Source organism: Alosa sapidissima, chromosome 18 (genome assembly GCF_018492685.1).
Source record: "Alosa sapidissima isolate fAloSap1 chromosome 18, fAloSap1.pri, whole genome shotgun sequence".
NCBI classification, from domain to species: domain Eukaryota; kingdom Metazoa; phylum Chordata; class Actinopteri; order Clupeiformes; family Clupeidae; genus Alosa; species Alosa sapidissima.
This window is the reverse complement of record NC_055974.1, coordinates 6,273,992-6,289,545: the sequence shown is the minus strand read 5'-3', so window position 1 is coordinate 6,289,545 and position 15,554 is coordinate 6,273,992. Positions and strand designations below refer to the sequence as shown.

Here is a 15,554-nt window from a genome sequence, read left to right as displayed (position 1 = left end):
ATTGGGCTTGGGGGGTGGTGCCAATTCTGCCTGACATCCTGTCTCAGCTGCCCACTCGCGTCATAGAGGATGTGGGCAATCCACTCCCGATCACCTGGCTTGATGACCCGGAGGAACGGCTTTGGCAAAAACCTGGCCCGACTTACCTCTGGAAAGTGCAGAGGGACTGGGAGCCCTGGTGCTGCTGGTGGAAGAGCAGGAGCAGGAGAAGAAAGAAGTGGTGTGCCACTCTGAGTCGCTGGTGCCATCTCAAATAGTGTGGAAGGGGCAGGAGCAACTTGGAGACGGATGGTTGGTGTCGTCTCCTGGGCTGTGAGGCAGACTGGAGCTGGAGCATCTCGGGGAGAGACGAATGGTGTCAGTGTCTCTTGGGCTAGGGTAGTGGAAGGACGGGCTGAAGGGGTTGGAGGAGAAATGTTTGGGAGGTCTGTTGGAGAATTTAAGACATTACACTTCTCAAGGTGCTCTGATAACCCGACAGCTCCCTTGGCCTTTGTGCCGCAGTGCTCACACTGCTCCTGGACATGGAAGTCTGACAGGTGCTGAGTAAACTGGTCAGAGAGCACTTCCTGAGCACAAAGGGAGCATGTCATAAAAGTTCCGCCAGTCCCTGTCTGCTGTGGACCTGCTGCGGTCCCTGTCTGCTGTGGACCTGCTGCGGTCCCTGTTTGCTGTGGACCTGCTGCGGTCCCTGTCTGCTGTGGACCTGCTGCGGTCCCTGTTTGCTGTGGACCTGCTGCGGTCCCTGTCTGCTGTCCTGACTGGGGGAAAACAATATTTTGCATTTACTCTCTATATCCTCTTATCCTCTAAATCACACAAAACTCTGCATCAAAACAAGTAATTTGGAGAATCAAGCACATACAACGAAGCACCTGCCATGGGGAACAGCTGTATAGGAAGCATTTGTCAGCATCTTTATCTCACATCATATGTTTAAGGATTCAATGACATTACTTACATCATGGTAGCCACATTTGCAGGGGATCTTTTTCCCAAAAATGTCTGTTTTTCTGACAGTTAGACCAAATAGAGGGGTCAAGGGACAACTCTTTATCCTCTCTATCGCTGCCTTCCAACGTCTGCTTCCAGGTCTCTGGCCAGTGGAAAATGTATATTTCCCCTGGGCAAACAGGATCATGACGCCAGCCCAGAATGAATCTGGCTTTCCTTCCTTTGGCATCTCTATAGGACAAGAGGCAGTCATTAGGCTGTTAGGCAACATGTAGGCCTACATGCACAGACAGATAGACAGATAGGAAATTAAGCTACAACATCACAGCTACTGATAAAATTATGAACCAATGAACTCCCTCCATTTCCCTTATAAGTCAAGTTTGAGGAACTATCATCAGGGATGCTACATACAGAAGGTATATCATACAGTAGTAATATCGATATCAAAGCATTTAGAATCTTGTTTAGCGCGGTTCTTCAAAGAGCGCGGTGGTAACTGATGACGTCACATGGGCTAAATTTAGACCAAAATTAGCAGCGACATTTCACGTAACCGTTACCGCGTCTTGAAACAAGTTTACACAAAACTGAGCATCTCTGTTTTAGTATAGTTTCATGGACACAAGACAGACACGCAAAAGACAGTTAAAAGCATTCAGTAAAGAAATAATTAACATATCGATAAACCTTTGAGGTTTTGTCACCGTCTTATCAAGTTTGATGGACACAGGACAGACACGTAAAAACGTTCAGTAAAGAAACTAATTAACATAGCGATACGTGTTATCCCTTAAGGTTTTGTGACCGTCCAAACACGAAAAACATCCAACATTTTGTCACAGCAGAACTATTACATTACATTTGGCTGACGCATTTTTAACAAAAGTTACTATTTACAAACACACCACATACTTTTACGATTTCACTTTGGTGATTTACATAATTTTAGTAAGTTCTACTTACTTTTAGTGTCGAGAGATATTCGCCGCTGGTAAATAAAGTTACCTGAGGATGAACTGTATCGTCTCCGTCAGTCACCTATCAGAACACTGTGCGCTCGAGAGATGGCGCCCGCCCCCCTGGAGCGGTAAACTGTTTCGACGCATATGATTGGCTCTTTTGCCCCCTTGGAACGGCAACTGTTTCGAAGCATACGATTGGCTCTTTTGCCCCGCTGTTGTTAGGACTTGTTAGGATTCTGTTAGGAGTTGTTAGGAGTTGTAAGTAACGGTTAGGACTTGTTAGGAATTGTTAGGACTTTGTTAGGAATTGTTAGGACTTTGTTAGGACTTGTTAGGACTTCTTAGAGCAGTCCATACCTCGTCAACGACTCACGAGCGAGGGGAAAAAGGGACTGCTAGGAGGGGGAAAGAAAAAGGAAAAAAGGGGGGGAAAGGGGGGAAGAGAAGAAAAAAAAGAGAGGAAAAATGAGAAAGTCGCCGGTTCGATCCCCGATTGGAACATGTCTCAATTAATACAAACTATTAAAAATTGCTATGAATCTGTAAAATAACGCTTACAGATACAATGCATATAATAATAATAATAATGCTTTGTTATGATAATAATAACAAGTGCAATTTATTTTTGAATAACAGATACAAATAAGATTGGTATGAATAATAATGCTTTGTTATGATAATAATAACAAGTGCAATTTATTTTCGTTGTACAGGATGTACAGGGCTGAGCGGCAGTCATATTTTGTACCGCTATACAGTACATCTAGTAATAACAATGAGTAAAGAAGGAGAAAATGCAGATAAAATGTTTTTTTAATTAAATACTGATTGGGCCAACAAGTTGCACACTCTTGCCAGGATTTGCACCTGGAGTCTCCCACCCAAAGGATGGACGTGTTACTGTTACACCACAAGAGTTGTGTTTTTTTTTTTTTGTTTTTTCTTTTCTTTTTTTTTTGCAAATAGTTGCATCAGCAACTATCCTATGTTTTTTGTTTTTTAAAAATAGTTGCAACAGCAACTAATTATTTTTTTCTATTTGCAACAGCAAATATACTTTTTTTCTTTGAAAATTGTTTGAACAGTGAATGTGAACATATTTTCTTAAAATAAATACAAAATATTATTGGCAAAAATATTAATAAAAAAGAATGTATTTGGGGTATTTACAAAGAGCTTCTCCACTCCTCAAGGGTCTGTCCAGATGCAGGGCAGTACCATTTGCCACGAACCTGTGAGTGTCCAGTTCGCTTTGATTTTGGCTGACCACACATCTTACACTCATAGTGGTAGCTCTCTTTTGCCTTTCTCTTCTTTGGGGGCTCACCTTTCCTCACTCGCTCCTGGTTCTCAAGGGCTGCCTTGTGTAATCGCCATTCACGCTGGCGATTAAAGGGATCTAGTGCTTGGTGAGGGAACCTAGGTTGGTCAGGACAGGAGGGGGTGGATGACCAGCCCTGGGAGGATGCTGAGGGTTGTGGGTGGGTGGCAGGCCAGCCCTGGGAGGATGCTGAGGGTTGTGGGTGGGTTGCAGGCCAGCCCTGGTTGAAGGACCAGCCCTGGGTGGATGCTGAGGGTGGTGGTCCGTGGGTGGATGCTGAGGGTTGTGGGTGGGTGGCAGACCAGCCCTGGGTGGATCCTGAGAGTGGTGGGTGGGTGGAGGACCAAACATGAGAGTGTGCCAGGGGTGCCTGGTGAGAAGACCAGCCTTGAGTGTGAGCTGGGGGCAGCTGATAGGCAGACGAGCACTCCTGGGCTTGTTCCAGGGGTGCCTGAAGAAAAGAAGTCCAGCTCTGGTAGTGTGTTGGGGATGGCTGGAAGGTAGAGGACCAGCCCTCCATACAGCTATTTTGTGAGGAAGCAGCATCGTGCTTGGAAATAGCTGCGTCTCCCCCACCTGTGTGTGGAATGGCACTGGCGGACAGTGGTACAGGTGTTCTGGAATGGTGCTAGCGGATTATTGCATCACCCTCACGGTTCTCAGGCTCCTGGAACTCCAAAAGAGTGTGTCCATGCTGAACTGGCTGTGATGGTAGGTCACGAGCCTCCAGGAGGGATTTTTTAGCCACGGCAATCTGCTGTGGAAGCTGCACGCCCTGCAGTAAAGAATCCCGTTCAGTTCTCTTTTGGCGATCATGCAGCCTGCAAAGACAGAAAACAAAACACACAATTTAATAAGTAAAGTACATTTTTCAGTGTGTTAATTGTTAAACATTTTGCTCAAGTATCCAATTCAATCAATTTATGAAGATATTAAATATGAACTCACCAGGAGCACACTGTGGTGTTGTTTATGTTTACAAGTACCAGGTCACTCCTGTCTGTGATCTCTTTGCAGTCCTCAACTAGCTGCTTGATGTGGGAGTACGCCATGACAATGGACTGGGGTATGGCAAATGTCCTCCCTTTATTGTCCTTTGGCCTGTTTCTGGCTTCCTTGTACTCTTTGTACAGCTTGAGAGCAACGCACTCTGAAATTCTGTTGTGGTCTGGTCTGTGCGCAGCCTGACCATGGACCATGAACAATCTACAAATAGATGACCAGATCACATAATGCTCATCATATATGCATGTTCACATATTGACATAAATATACTGATACAAATGCTAAAGAATACAGCTATATGAGATGTAGATACCTCTCAGCTGCCTGCTGGCCTGGAGCAGAGCCACTGCGCTTTCTTGAAGCCCTCCAAGGTCCTGGCAAAGCTGTTTTTTTTCTGGTGGGGGTCTGGTCGAAGATATTTAGATGTGAGTATAACCTCAAAATCTCTGCCACTTCAGCATTGGAGAGTGCTGTTATTGTCCGGTTAAGCCCAACCAGGTAACCTGCCAAGGCATCAACTGCCTCCCATCCAGGAATCCCTCTGGCATCACACCTAGTGTCCTGTTACAATAATTGAAACAATAAAACCGATTTCAAACATCTGGTACAAGAGCAAATGTAAAGAAGCCCACATTTCCAATGGTGAAACATTATCCACTTTACCGGAGCTGGAGTGACAAGCCCACTCTCCTCAAATGGGGTGAGGACAGGCCTGGTAGAGGCATCGCTCGCAGAGGCATCACTCTCCCCCAATGGGGTGAGGACAGGCCTGGTAGAGGCATCGCTCGCAGAGGCATCACTCTCCCCCAATTGGGAGTAGACGGGCCCAGCAGAGGCATCACTCTCCCCCAATGGGGAGTAGACGGGCCCAGCAGAGGCATCACTCTCCTCCAATGGGGAGTAGACGGGCCCAGCAGAGGCATCACTCTCCTCCAATGGGGACCTGGGATCTGGCCCGGGCCTGGGGCCACCGCTTACATATTGCTGAGGTGATTAATAAAAGAATACATAGAATAAAGAATAAATAATAATAATAATAATACATAATAAAGAATAAATAATCTTTTAATGGTTTGTTATGTCTGTTGTACATTAAAAATGAAATGTTTATTAGTTTTCCGATATTCTTTTGATGTCTGATATACTGTTGACATAATATTACCTGCAATGTGAGGTCATGAGCCTGTGGTACGGTCACATCAGGACATTCGTCCTCGAGGTCTTCATCCAAGATCTCAGGCAGGATGTCACCAATACCAAACTGCTGGCTCAGAAGATTTCCTCTGTTGGACTGTGCCAGAAGGTACTCTACCGCAATACGCTCTCCTGCAATAAGTATTCACCAAGGGAAAAATGATTGATTGATTGATTGTTTACTTGCCTACCATGTCACAATATAGGTTTGATCATCATCAACAGCAGACTTTTCTTACCGGTAGGTTTCCCAGGGGGGATAAACTCTGGGAGAAGAGGTTTTCCCAAGACTTTGCTGCTGAGCGCATTGACATTGGACATCAAACGGATGTTATAAATCTTTGTCCTGGATGTCTCAGTCATACAAAGTGCTTGTGCTGAACGGTTCAAATTCCACCTTGACACCCCCTCAAGCATGTACATCTGAGTGTGCAATGCATTGCATCTCCACCCTGATGAAACAAAAAACAGGATCACTGATTACAGAAAATTACAACAATATTATGTCAACATTCAATAGGGAAATATACCAAATGTGTGTGAGGTTTTAACATGCCTGGAATGAAAGCACATTGGTGCTTATGGAAGCTTTCCAGAGAGGAGGACCCTCTGCCGCATCTAAGCACATCCAGTGTCTTCTCTCCTTTCTCCAGCCCTGACCCTATGTTAGTGTAAAGCTGCACTCCTGGTGGATCCTGGATGCAGGCAAGGTGCTTTTGCTGTACCTCCCACACTCGAGACATGCGCTCGTGGTTGATGAGGTGCAGCCCAGTGCCGTCCACAAGGTGCCACATTGAGTCAAGAAGACTTTTGATGAGGGCACGGGTCTCCTCCACTCCCCGGGTTTTCCTGCGGCAGTGCTTGGCTAGCTCTTTAGAGCTGATGCTTGCCAACACCTGGGCATCTGTTGGCTCGTGGCCCTGATGTTTTTGCCTCAGCTCTGACCGCTTTGCCTCTTTCAGATGACGGACGTCCTGGTCATCCCACTCAAAAATGCAAGTGGACAATTTGGAGCAGAACGTACCGTACAATGGATGGTGTTCCGTGGTGAGACCGTTGGTGAATCGCCTCATAAAGTGGAACACATCCAACCGCACAGTGGACGTCCATGGCCGAAACCAATGGAGAACTGGGCTCACTCCTGTGTAAATTCACAAGATCATGAATATACATTTTTTTGGTTTGTAGTCAGAGTGTCACCAACTGCCTTAATTTGGCAAAAAAACATCAACACAAACTACAGGTAACCTACCTCTGTCACTGCAACAGTCTCTATCCACATAGATGGCGTCTGGCTGTGGCTCACCAGCATCCCTGTACCGTTGGACGATCCCTTGGCACAGGTCATCCAGCCCAGCCCCCTCGCCGGTTGTGAGGACAGAGTTGAGGATCTGACCATACTCGTTCCCCACATTGGACATCCATGTTGCCGTGTCCTCAATCCCCCCAGCCAGTTTTTTGGTCACCTATGTTATAACAAAAGTATAATAATAATAATAATAAATAATAAAGCTTTATTTGTATAGCACCTTTCATACACAGAATGCAGCTCAAAGTGCTTTACATTTGAAGCATGTAACACAATAGTAGTCAGTCAGTCATTATCAATCACTTTTCTTTGCTGTTTATGATATGCTCAGCAACATATCAAAAATATAGAAAATGACGTCATAAGACTGGCAGCCTTAACCCTCTTACCCCCCACAAGCACGCCATATGGCAACTGTGGCAAGGAAAAACTCCCAGCTATATATACATCATTAGCACATGTTTTCTTATCCAACAATAAAAAAACAAATTAGCTCAAGCTTAAATAGGTTTACATTTACCTTCTTAGTGGAATCGAGCTTTAGAATTCTGCCAAACGTTGACGTGATGACACCTTTGAGTTCATCAAGGTGACCGACTACATCGTTGGCATGCACTGTCTCGAACCACTGGGCCAGGGGCAAGGGAGAGAAAGGTGGTGGCGGGGGATAAACAGCCTGGGACTGCTTCAGGCAGGATCTTTTGTGAATTTCACAATCTGTGAAATAGTCAATTGATCTCCTAGCCCACTCCTCACTGTGTGCCTCTTGAAAGGCCTGCTGCAGGTAACTGGAGCTATTCCCTGCTGTTCTAGGACGCAAAAGTGTCACACATTTTCTGTCCAGTGCCAAATGTGTAGTCAACACAGCAGGGAATTTGTTGCGGTTAGAGGGGTCCAGTTGCTTTAAAATATCACTACTCCAAGGACAGACAGGTAGTTTGCACTGGCTGCACCTTGGGTAATCTCCCCCTATTAAATAATATTTGCTGTCCACATCAATGACCTCTCTGACCTTGGTGTAAATGCCAGAGTGGTGCATCTTTCGGTTGCATTGAGTGCATTTCAGAGGGATGCCCCACATGCGCATTGGTGCCCACAGGAACATCCTCTGCCGAAAGTAATAATGTGGGTTTGGAGGTGCCACAGATCTGATTGGGCTTGGGGGGTGGTGCCAATTCTGCCTGACATCCTGTCTCAGCTGCCCACTCGCGTCATAGAGGATGTGGGCAATCCACTCCCGATCACCTGGCTTGATGACCCGGAGGAACGGCTTTGGCAAAAACCTGGCCCGACTTACCTCTGGAAAGTGCAGAGGGACTGGGAGCCCTGGTGCTGCTGGTGGAAGAGCAGGAGCAGGAGAAGAAAGAAGTGGTGTGCCACTCTGAGTCGCTGGTGCCATCTCAAATAGTGTGGAAGGGGCAGGAGCAACTTGGAGACGGATGGTTGGTGTCGTCTCCTGGGCTGTGAGGCAGACTGGAGCTGGAGCATCTCGGGGAGAGACGAATGGTGTCGGTGTCTCTTGGGCTAGGGTAGTGGAAGGACGGGCTGAAGGGGTTGGAGGAGAAATGTTTGGGAGGTCTGTTGGAGAATTTAAGACATTACACTTCTCAAGGTGCTCTGATAACCCGACAGCTCCCTTGGCCTTTGTGCCGCAGTGCTCACACTGCTCCTGGACATGGAAGTCTGACAGGTGCTGAGTAAACTGGTCAGAGAGCACTTCCTGAGCACAAAGGGAGCATGTCATAAAAGTTCCGCCAGTCCCTGTCTGCTGTGGACCTGCTGCGGTCCCTGTCTGCTGTGGACCTGCTGCGGTCCCTGTTTGCTGTGGACCTGCTGCGGTCCCTGTTTGCTGTGGACCTGCTGCGGTCCCTGTCTGCTGTCCTGACTGGGGGAAAACAATATTTTGTATTTACTCTCTATATCCTCTTATCCTCTAAATCACACAAAACTCTGCATCAAAACAAGTAATTTGGAGAATCAAGCACATACAACGAAGCACCAGCCATGGGGAACAGCTGTATAGGAAGCATTTGTCAGCATCTTTATCTCACATCATATGTTTAAGGATTCAATGACATTACTTACATCATGGTAGCCACATTTGCAGGGGATCTTTTTCCCAAAAATGTCTGTTTTTCTGACAGTTAGACCAAATAGAGGGGTCAAGGGACAACTCTTTATCCTCTCTATCGCTGCCTTCCAACGTCTGCTTCCAGGTCTCTGGCCAGTGGAAAATGTATATTTCCCCTGGGCAAACAGGATCATGACGCCAGCCCAGAATGAATCTGGCTTTCCTTCCTTTGGCATCTCTATAGGACAAGAGGCAGTCATTAGGCTGTTAGGCAACATGTAGGCCTACATGCACAGACAGATAGACAGATAGGAAATTAAGCTACAACATCACAGCTACTGATAAAATTATGAACCAATGAACTCCCTCCATTTCCCTTATAAGTCAAGTTTGAGGAACTATCATCAGGGATGCTACATACAGAAGGTATATCATACAGTAGTAATATCAATATCAAAGCATTTAGAATCTTGTTTAGCGCGGTTCTTCAAAGAGCGCGGTGGTAACTGATGACGTCACATGGGCTAAATTTAGACCAAAATTAGCAGCGACATTTCACGTAACCGTTACCGCGTCTTGAAACAAGTTTACACAAAACTGAGCATCTCTGTTTTAGTATAGTTTCATGGACACAAGACAGACACGCAAAAGACAGTTAAAAGCATTCAGTAAAGAAATAATTAACATATCGATAAACCTTTGAGGTTTTGTCACCGTCTTATCAAGTTTGATGGACACAGGACAGACACGTAAAAACGTTCAGTAAAGAAACTAATTAACATAGCGATACGTGTTATCCCTTAAGGTTTTGTGACCGTCCAAACACGAAAAACATCCAACATTTTGTCACAGCAGAACTATTACATTACATTTGGCTGACGCATTTTTAACAAAAGTTACTATTTACAAACACACCACATACTTTTACGATTTCACTTTGGTGATTTACATAATTTTAGTAAGTTCTACTTACTTTTAGTGTCGAGAGATATTCGCCGCTGGTAAATAAAGTTACCTGAGGATGAACTGTATCGTCTCCGTCAGTCACCTATCAGAACACTGTGCGCTCGAGAGATGGCGCCCGCCCCCCTGGAGCGGTAAACTGTTTCGACGCATATGATTGGCTCTTTTGCCCCCTTGGAACGGCAACTGTTTCGAAGCATACGATTGGCTCTTTTGCCCCGCTGTTGTTAGGACTTGTTAGGATTCTGTTAGGAGTTGTTAGGAGTTGTAAGTAACGGTTAGGACTTGTTAGGAATTGTTAGGACTTTGTTAGGAATTGTTAGGACTTTGTTAGGACTTGTTAGGACTTCTTAGAGCAGTCCATACCTCGTCAACGACTCACGGTGAGTGAAAGTTTTCCAATAGAAAAGCGCTGAGGTTTGATGTTAGTCATTATATAGTAGCAGTTATGAGATAGGTGAAAACATGGCCCTTAATGATAGTGTATCTTCGGAAAGAATAGAATCGACGAGGATGGGATTCGAACCCACGCGTGCAGAGCACAATGGATTAGCAGTCCATCGCCTTAAGCACTCGGCCACCTCGTCACTGAGTCGAAATGCGTGGAAAGTTTTCCAAAGGAAAAGCATTGAGCTTTGACATTACTGATTATCTTTAGCAGTTACGAGGTCAAAATATGCCCCTTAACGATAGCAGTCCATCGCCATAACCACTCGGCCACCTCGTCACTGAGTCAAAATGAGTGGAAAGTTTTCCAAAGGAAAAGCATTGAGCTTTGACATTACTGATTATCTTTAGCAGTTACAAGGTCACAATATGCCCCTTAACGATACTGTATCTTTGGAAAGAGATGACACCCTTTGCAAATGCAATCGACGAGGATGGGATTCGAACCCACGCGTGCAGAGCAGAATGGATTAGCAGTCCATCGCCTTAACCACTCGGCCACCTCGTCAACGACTCACGGTGAGTGAAAGTTTTCCAATAGAAAAGCGCTGAGGTTTGATGTTAGTCCTATAGTAGCAGTTATGAGATAGGTGAAAACATGGCCCTTAATGATAGTGTATCTTCGGAAAGAATAGAATCGACGAGGATGGGATTCGAACCCACGCGTGCAGAGCACAATGGATTAGCAGTCCATCGCCTTAACCACTCGGCCACCTCGTCAACGACTCACGGTGAGTGAAAGTTTTCCAATAGAAAAGCGCTGAGGTTTGATGTTAGTCCTATAGTAGCAGTTATGAGATAGGTTAAAACATGGCCCTTAATGATAGTGTATCTTCGGAAAGAATAGAATCGACGAGGATGGGATTCGAACCCACGCGTGCAGAGCACAATGGATTAGCAGTCCATCGCCTTAACCACTCGGCCACCTCGTCACTGAGTCGAAATGCGTGGAAAGTTTTCCAAAGGAAAAGCATTGAGCTTTGACATTACTGATTATCTTTAGCAGTTACGAGGTCAAAATATGCCCCTTAACGATAGCAGTCCATCGCCTTAACCACTTGGCCACCTCGTCACTGAGTCAAAATGCGTGGAAAGTTTTCCAAAGGAATAGCATTGAGCTTTGACATTACTGATTATCTTTAGCAGTTACGAGGTCACAATATGCCCCTTAACGATACTGTATCTTTGGAAAGAGATGACACCATTTGCAAATGCAATCGACGAGGATGGGATTCGAACTCACGCGTGCAGAGCACAATGGATTAGCAGTCCATCGCCTTAACCACTCGGCCACCTCGTCACTGGACACATTCAGTGGAATGTTTTCTGACGGAAAGTTATCAAGGTTTCACATTGCTGCTTATTTGTGGCAGTTGTGAGATAGGGCATCAAATATCCCTAGCACAATGTGTTAGCAGTCCATCGCCATAACCACTCGGCCACCTCGTCACTGAGTCAAAATGAGTGGAAAGTTTTCCAAAGGAAAAGCATTGAGCTTTGACATTACTGATTATCTTTAGCAGTTACAAGGTCACAATATGCCCCTTAACGATACTGTATCTTTGGAAAGAGATGACACCCTTTGCAAATGCAATCGACGAGGATGGGATTCGAACCCACGCGTGCAGAGCACAATGGATTAGCAGTCCATCGCCTTAACCACTCGGCCACCTCGTCAACGACTCACGGTGAGTGAAAGTTTTCCAATAGAAAAGCGCTGAGGTTTGATGTTAGTCATACAGTAGCAGTTATGAGATAGGTGAAAACATGGCCCTTAATGATAGTGTATCTTCGGAAAGAATAGAATAGACGAGGATGGGATTCGAACCCACGCGTGCAGAGCACAATGGATTAGCAGTCCATCGCCTTAACCACTCGGCCACCTCGTCAACGACTCACGGTGAGTGAAAGTTTTCCAATAGAAAAGCGCTGAGGTTTGATGTTAGTCATATAGTAGCAGTTATGAGATAGGTGAAAACATGGCCCTTAATGATAGTGTATCTTCGGAAAGAATAGAATCGACGAGGATGGGATTCGAACACACGCGTGCAGAGCACAATGGATTAGCAGTCCATCGCCTTAACCACTCGGCCACCTCGTCAACGACTCACGGTGAGTGAAAGTTTTCCAATAGAAAAGCGCTGAGGTTTGATGTTAGTCCTATAGTAGCAGTTATGAGATAGGTTAAAACATGGCCCTTAATGATAGTGTATCTTCGGAAAGAATAGAATCGACGAGGATGGGATTCGAACCCACGCGTGCAGAGCACAATGGATTAGCAGTCCATCGCCTTAAGCACTCGGCCACCTCGTCACTGAGTCGAAATGCGTGGAAAGTTTTCCAAAGGAAAAGCATTGAGCTTTGACATTACTGATTATCTTTAGCAGTTACGAGGTCAAAATATGCCCCTTAACGATAGCAGTCCATCGCCTTAACCACTCGGCCACCTCGTCACTGAGTCAAAATGCGTGGAAAGTTTTCCAAAGGAATAGCATTGAGCTTTGACATTACTGATTATCTTTAGCAGTTACGAGGTCACAATATGCCCCTTAACGATACTGTATCTTTGGAAAGAGATGACACCCTTTGCAAATGCAATCGACGAGGATGGGATTCGAACTCACGCGTGCAGAGCACAATGGATTAGCAGTCCATCGCCTTAACCACTCGGCCACCTCGTCACTGGACACATTCAGTGGAATGTTTTCTGACGGAAAGTTATCAAGGTTTCACATTGCTGCTTATTTGTGGCAGTTGTGAGATAGGGCATCAAATATCCCTAGCACAATGTGTTAGCAGTCCATCGCCATAACCACTCGGCCACCTCGTCACTGAGTCAAAATGAGTGGAAAGTTTTCCAAAGGAAAAGCATTGAGCTTTGACATTACTGATTATCTTTAGCAGTTACAAGGTCACAATATGCCCCTTAACGATACTGTATCTTTGGAAAGAGATGACACCCTTTGCAAATGCAATCGACGAGGATGGGATTCGAACCCACGCGTGCAGAGCAGAATGGATTAGCAGTCCATCGCCTTAACCACTCGGCCACCTCGTCAACGACTCACGGTGAGTGAAAGTTTTCCAATAGAAAAGCGCTGAGGTTTGATGTTAGTCATATAGTAGCAGTTATGAGATAGGTGAAAACATGGCCCTTAATGATAGTGTATCTTCGGAAAGAATAGAATCGACAAGGATGGGATTCGAACCCACGCGTGCAGAGCACAATGGATTAGCAATCCATCGCCTTAACCACTCGGCCACCTCGTCAACGACTCACGGTGAGTGAAAGTTTTCCAATAGAAAAGCGCTGAGGTTTGATGTTAGTCATATAGTAGCAGTTATGAGATAGGTGAAAACATGGCCCTTAATGATAGTGTATCTTCGGAAAGAATAGAATCGACGAGGATGGGATTCGAACACACGCGTGCAGAGCACAATGGATTAGCAGTCCATCGCCTTAACCACTCGGCCACCTCGTCAACGACTCACGGTGAGTGAAAGTTTTCCAATAGAAAAGCGCTGAGGTTTGATGTTAGTCCTATAGTAGCAGTTATGAGATAGGTTAAAACATGGCCCTTAATGATAGTGTATCTTCGGAAAGAATAGAATCGACGAGGATGGGATTCGAACCCACGCGTGCAGAGCACAATGGATTAGCAGTCCATCGCCTTAACCACTCGGCCACCTCGTCACTGAGTCGAAATGCGTGGAAAGTTTTCCAAAGGAAAAGCATTGAGCTTTGACATTACTGATTATCTTTAGCAGTTACGAGGTCAAAATATGCCCCTTAACGATAGCAGTCCATCGCCTTAACCACTCGGCCACCTCGTCACTGAGTCAAAATGCGTGGAAAGTTTTCCAAAGGAATAGCATTGAGCTTTGACATTACTGATTATCTTTAGCAGTTACGAGGTCACAATATGCCCCTTAACGATACTGTATCTTTGGAAAGAGATGACACCATTTGCAAATGCAATCGACGAGGATGGGATTCGAACTCACGCGTGCAGAGCACAATGGATTAGCAGTCCATCGCCTTAACCACTCGGCCACCTCGTCACTGGACACATTCAGTGGAATGTTTTCTGACGGAAAGTTATCAAGGTTTCACATTGCTGCTTATTTGTGGCAGTTGTGAGATAGGGCATCAAATATCCCTAGCACAATGTGTTAGCAGTCCATCGCCATAACCACTCGGCCACCTCGTCACTGAGTCAAAATGAGTGGAAAGTTTTCCAAAGGAAAAGCATTGAGCTTTGACATTACTGATTATCTTTAGCAGTTACAAGGTCACAATATGCCCCTTAACGATACTGTATCTTTGGAAAGAGATGACACCCTTTGCAAATGCAATCGACGAGGATGGGATTCGAACCCACGCGTGCAGAGCAGAATGGATTAGCAGTCCATCGCCTTAACCACTCGGCCACCTCATCAACGACTCACGGTGAGTGAAAGTTTTCCAATAGAAAAGCGCTGAGGTTTGATGTTAGTCATATAGTAGCAGTTATGAGATAGGTGAAAACATGGCCCTTAATGATAGTGTATCTTCGGAAAGAATAGAATCGACAAGGATGGGATTCGAACCCACGCGTGCAGAGCACAATAGATTAGCAGTCCATCGCCTTAACCACTCGGCCACCTCGTCAACGACTCACGGTGAGGGAAAGTTTTCCAATAGAAAAGCGCTGAGGTTTGATGTTAGTCATATAGTAGCAGTTATGAGATAGGTGAAAACATGGCCCTTAATGATAGTGTATCTTCGGAAAGAATAGAATCGACGAGGATGGGATTCGAACACACGCGTGCAGAGCACAATGGATTAGCAGTCCATCGCCTTAACCACTCGGCCACCTCGTCAACGACTCTCTGTGAGTGAAAGTTTTCCAATAGAAAAGCGCTGAGGTTTGATGTTAGTCCTATAGTAGCAGTTATGAGATAGGTTAAAACATGGCCCTTAATGATAGTGTATCTTCGGAAAGAATAGAATCGACGAGGATGGGATTCGAACCCACGCGTGCAGAGCACAATGGATTAGCAGTCCATCGCCTTAACCACTCGGCCACCTCGTCACTGAGTTGAAATGCGTGGAAAGTTTTCCAAAGGAAAAGCATTGAGCTTTGACATTACTGATTATCTTTAGCAGTTACGAGGTCAAAATATGCCCCTTAACGATAGCAGTCCATCGCCTTAACCACTCGGCCACCTCGTCACTGAGTCAAAATGCGTGGAAAGTTTTCCAAAGGAATAGCATTGAGCTTTGACATTACTGATTATCTTTAGCAGTTACGAGGTCACAATATGCCCCTTAACGATACTGTA

At 45.4% G+C, this 15,554-nt stretch overlaps 5 non-coding genes across 5 annotated transcripts; all 5 read right to left on the bottom strand.

Annotated features, from left to right (window-relative positions):
- Positions 1-10,867: 10,867 nt before the first annotated feature.
- On the bottom strand, positions 10,868-10,949 carry trnas-gcu. Its single transcript has one exon. It is a non-coding gene; the product is annotated as a tRNA-Ser (tRNA).
- Positions 10,950-11,079: 130 nt separating this feature from the next.
- On the bottom strand, positions 11,080-11,161 carry trnas-gcu. Its single transcript has one exon. It is a non-coding gene; the product is annotated as a tRNA-Ser (tRNA).
- Positions 11,162-11,824: 663 nt separating this feature from the next.
- trnas-gcu lies at positions 11,825-11,906 on the bottom strand. The gene has a single exon. It is a non-coding gene; the product is annotated as a tRNA-Ser (tRNA).
- Positions 11,907-13,841: 1,935 nt separating this feature from the next.
- On the bottom strand, positions 13,842-13,923 carry trnas-gcu. Its single transcript has one exon. It is a non-coding gene; the product is annotated as a tRNA-Ser (tRNA).
- A 1,299-nt stretch (positions 13,924-15,222) lies between these two features.
- Positions 15,223-15,304, bottom strand: trnas-gcu. The gene has a single exon. It is a non-coding gene; the product is annotated as a tRNA-Ser (tRNA).
- Between the last annotated feature and the right edge of the window lie 250 nt (positions 15,305-15,554).